The sequence below is a fragment of the Silene latifolia genome, chromosome X, assembly GCF_048544455.1.
Source record: "Silene latifolia isolate original U9 population chromosome X, ASM4854445v1, whole genome shotgun sequence".
NCBI lineage: Eukaryota > Viridiplantae > Streptophyta > Magnoliopsida > Caryophyllales > Caryophyllaceae > Silene > Silene latifolia.
Window position 1 is genome coordinate 602832 of NC_133537.1, and position 4602 is coordinate 607433.

The 4602-nt window shown below is 42.2% G+C and overlaps 1 long non-coding RNA gene across 1 annotated transcript; it reads left to right on the forward strand.

Annotated features, from left to right (window-relative positions):
• Positions 1 to 511: 511 nt before the first annotated feature.
• Positions 512 to 2170, forward strand: LOC141621116 (uncharacterized). The gene is made up of 2 exons (XR_012532103.1): positions 512 to 584; positions 2008 to 2170. It is a non-coding gene; the product is annotated as an uncharacterized LOC141621116 (long non-coding RNA).
• The last annotated feature ends 2432 nt before the right edge of the window (positions 2171 to 4602 follow it).

Genomic DNA, 4602 nt, shown 5'->3' on the forward strand with positions numbered 1-4602 from the left:
TTTTCAAATAAACTTTTAAGCGATTTTTATTAAATAATTTTATTTAAAGCTTATTTTCATAAAATATAGCCGTAGCCATGTAACGGTAATAATAGTGTAGATTTTAATAATATTATTCTCCGACTCGAGTTATAGTAGACTTGGGACGAAAATTCTAGTGGATACCGACTCATTTTGAGTTATTGGGCTTAACTTGACTCATGGGCCTTTTTTCCCCTCTTTTCTCTACACAAAACCTCAACTAAACCCTCACAACTTCATCTCCCTCACTTGTAATTTCTGAAATTTCCCAACAACCACCCCACCATTGTTGAACCTTCCCTTACTAACCCTAAAAACCACCATATCTCACTCAATTCTTCACCAATCTCGTTCCTTTTCGCGCCATCCTCTTCCTTTTCTCATTTCCTTTCTTTCTAAGTAAGAAAGTTGTCATCTTTCTCTCTATTTCGAAATTATCATCTTTCAAGGATGTGAATTCTTGACTTAATATCTCTATTTTTGTGTTTAGGGGAGAACTTGGACAACCCGGAGGAGGATAGCTACATCATTGACGAGTCTTTAGAAGATTGAAGTGCAAAAAGGTAACGGTGATGGGTTACTCGACTTTTATGTTAAAATTGTGTGGTTTTATGTAGTTATAATCTCATATGAATGTTAAAAGTGGTATCTTTCATGATTGGTGCTAATTTGGTTGTTGAATGTCATGCTTGTTTGCAATTCTCACATGTTTGGATGAAAATCTCATGCTACATCTCTTGAATCCGAAATTACCCATTCACATGCTCAAATATGTTGTTTTTCCGAGTTAGAATCATGCTAGGATACGTAAACAATTGATGAGAAACGATTTTTGTTGGTTTCAAATGATTTGGAAGTGTTTTGCATGGAATTTGCGTGTTTGTAGTCCCAGTAGGTGATCGTGGCTGGTCTCTTGACCATTGGGAGTTTCTGTAAGTTTTGAGCATATTTTAGAAAGGTCGTAGTCAGTAGGGTGACCGGCGGCGGGTGACCTCTGGGAGTACACGAAGGTCTTTTTTGTGTTTTTGGAAATTTGGTGTATTCAGTAGGACTGTGGAGCATGCAGGGTGCCTGGGAGTGCACTAAAGGTTTTTATGAGTTTTTTGAAATTTGGTGTAGTCCCAGTAGGTGTGCGGCGGCCGGTCTCCGACCGGCTGGGAGTGCACTTTGTAAGTTTTATTAAATTTCGATTTTGGCATGTTGTCCCAGCCGGTGGTCTGCTGCAGTGTACACCACCCTACTGGGAGTCCCCTGTTTGTTCTATTTCACTTGCGACTTCTAATAATGATTGAGCTATGCATGCATCTTCTTTCCTATCGATAATTGGTTACTTTAAGACTCATTAATGTTATGATCATGCATAATGGTTATGGTTCTTGTTCGGACCGGAGTGTGACGGTTTACATTGTGTGGCTACTCGACATTCCCTATTTATTCGCCCTCGGACATTGGGTCACGGTTAGGTGCCATTGTTTCCGAGTTGGGCTATTTTTCCTTCCGCCTTTTTCGGACCGGGGGTCACGGTTAGGTGACAAGGTTCCGTTTGAGGTTACTCGACTTTCGGGCACGGTTAGGTGTACCATATTTCGAGTCTTGGATACGATTTGGTATCGTTTGTCGAATCGGGTGTCGTCCATCCCGAGAGTCCGCCAGTTTAGACTAGGACCGTATTATGATCGTCGTCCTACCAAGAGGTTGGAGTCTTGAGGGTTGTCTTGTTTGAGTCTATACTTTGTAAATTGTCTTACATGTGAGTCGGGTTGATGTGTGACAGTTTGATCTAATAATTCCTCTCTCATTTATGCGTAACTATTCTTATTGCATTTTGTATACTAATCATGATCCTCTCGTCACCGTAAGTATGTTACTCTCATGCTTGTTTATTTAATTAAATTCTTAATTACTTGTATTTTGACATATTGTGGCTGGGAGAACCCTGAGTTACTCCCCACTGACTGTGGCTTTCATATTTATTATGAATGACAGGTTGGTGATGAAGCTTAAGTGGGCAAGACCGTGTGAGCTAGCGAGTTCTTACCTCGGACCTTATTAGTTATTACATAATAGACTCACCTACTCTTGAACTTATGTTAATTCGTGGGATATCTTTTCCCCAATAAATAGACTTGTGTTGTAAACTTAAACTTAACTAACTAAACTTATTCATCGTGTTGGTGATGCCCCGCGTTGGACTTCGTTAGAAGTCTTAAAAGTTTTAAAAATCTCGTGTTTCCGCCACGATTTACTAGTTACTTTTAGTTACCTCATCGAGGGGTGTCACAATTATACACTTCAATTTCAGCCATTCGGAAGGTCGTACTGGACCCTGTTTCTTTTTCTCCCTGTTTTTCAATCACGCGTCCGAGATCATTTCAGGAATCAACCCGTTCGATTGCAGGAATCAACCAGATCGATTTCAGCCTCAAATAATGAGCTTTAACACATATTTCACGATAATCCGAGTTTCGGCGAATGCTGGTTTGGGGCACAACGGCACCCCAAAATGTCTTCCGTTGGTGCTCAAACTTTGTGTGGCCGCTTTATCTGACCCGGGGAATTTTCTATGAGATTTCCGGAGAATTTTGTTCCGGGACCCCGGAATCCCGAAAAACCGTGTATTATACACTTCAGTTTCAACCGTTCGGAAGGTCGTACCAAACCCTGTCTCTTTTTCTCCATGTTTTTCAGTCACGCGTCCGAGCTCATTTCAGGAATCAACCTGTTCGATTTCAGGAGTCAACCTATTCGATTTCAGCCTCAAATAACGAGCTTTAACACATTTTTCACGATAATCCGAATTTCGTCGAATGCTGGTTTTTGGCACACCGGCAGACCGAAATGTCTTCCGTTGGTGCTCAAACTTTGTATGGCCGCTTAATCTAACTCGAGGAACTCTCTATGTGATTTCCGGAGAATTTTATTAGGGGACCCCGGAATCCCGAAAAACCGTGTATTATACACTTCAATTTCAGCCGTTCGGAAGGTCGTACCGGAACCTTTTTCTTTTTCTCCCTGTTTTTCAATCACGCGTCCAAGCTCATTTCAGGAATCAACCTGTTCGATTTCAGGAATCAACCTGTTCGATTTTAGCCTCAAATAACGAGCTTTAACACATTTTCACGATAATCCGAGTTTCGGCGAATGCTGGTTTGTGACACACCGGCACCCTCAAAATGTCTTCCGTTGGTTCTCAAACTTTGCGTGGCCGCTTTATCTGACCCGAGGAACTTTCTATGTGATTTACGGAGAATTTAATTCCGAGACCCCTGAATCCCGAAAAACCGTGTATTATACACTTCAATTTCAGCCGTTCGGAAGGTCGTACCGAAACCTGTTTCTTTTTTTCCCGGTTTTTTAATCACGCGTCCGAGCTCATTTCAGGAATCAACCTGTTCGATTTCAGGAATCAACCTGTTCGATTTCAGTCTCAAATAACGAGCTTTAACACATTTTTCACGATAATCCGAGTTTCGTCGAATGCTGATTTTTGGCACAACGGCACCCCCAAATGTCTTCCGTTGGTGATCAAACTTTGCGTGGCCGCTTTATCTGACCCGAGGAACTTTCTATGTGATTTCCGGAGAATTTTGTTCCGGGAACCCGGAATCCAAAACCGTGTATTATATACACTTCAATTTCAGCCGTTCGAAATGTCGTACCGGCCCTGTTTCTTTTTATCCCTGTTTTTCAATCACGCGTCTGAGCTCATTTCAGGAATCAACCTGTTCAATTTCAGTCTCAAAGAACGAGCGTTAACACATTATTCGCGATAATCCGAGTTTTGGCGAATGCTGATTTGTGGCACACCGGCACCCCAAAATGTCTTCTGTTGGTACTCAAACTTTGCGTGGCCGCTTTATCTGACCCGAGGAACTTTCTATGTGATTTCCGGAGAATTTTGTTCCGGGACCCCGGAATCCCGAAAAACCGTGTATTATACACTTCAATTTCAGCCGTTCGGAAGGTCGTACTGGACCCTGTTTGTTTTTCTCCCTATTTTTCAATCACGCGTCCGAGCTCATTTCAGAATCGACTGCATTCGATTTCGGGAATCAACTGTTCGATTTGACCTCAAATAACGAGCTTTAACACATTTTCACGTTAATCCGAAGTTTCGCGAATCTTTGGTTTCAGGCACACCGGCACCCCCAAATGTCTTCCGTTGGTGCTCAAACTTTGCGTGGCCGCTTTATCTGACCCGAGGAACTTTCTATGTGATTTCCACAAACTTTTATTCCGGGACCCCGGAATCCCGAAAAACCGTGTATTTATACACTTCAATTTCAGCCGTTCGGAAGGTCGTACCGGAACCTGTTTCTCTTTCTCCCTGTTTTTCAATCACGCGTCCCAGCTTATTTCAAGAATCAACCTGTTCGATTTCAGGAATCAACCTGTTCGATTCCAGCCTCAAATAACGAGTTTTAACACATTTTTCACGATAATCCGAGTTTCGGCGAATGCTGGTTTGTAGCACACCTGCACCCCCAAATGTCTTCCGTTGGTGCTCAAACTTTGCGTGGCGGCTTTATCTCACCCGAGAAACTTTCTATGTGATTTCCAGAGAATTTTATTCCGAGACCC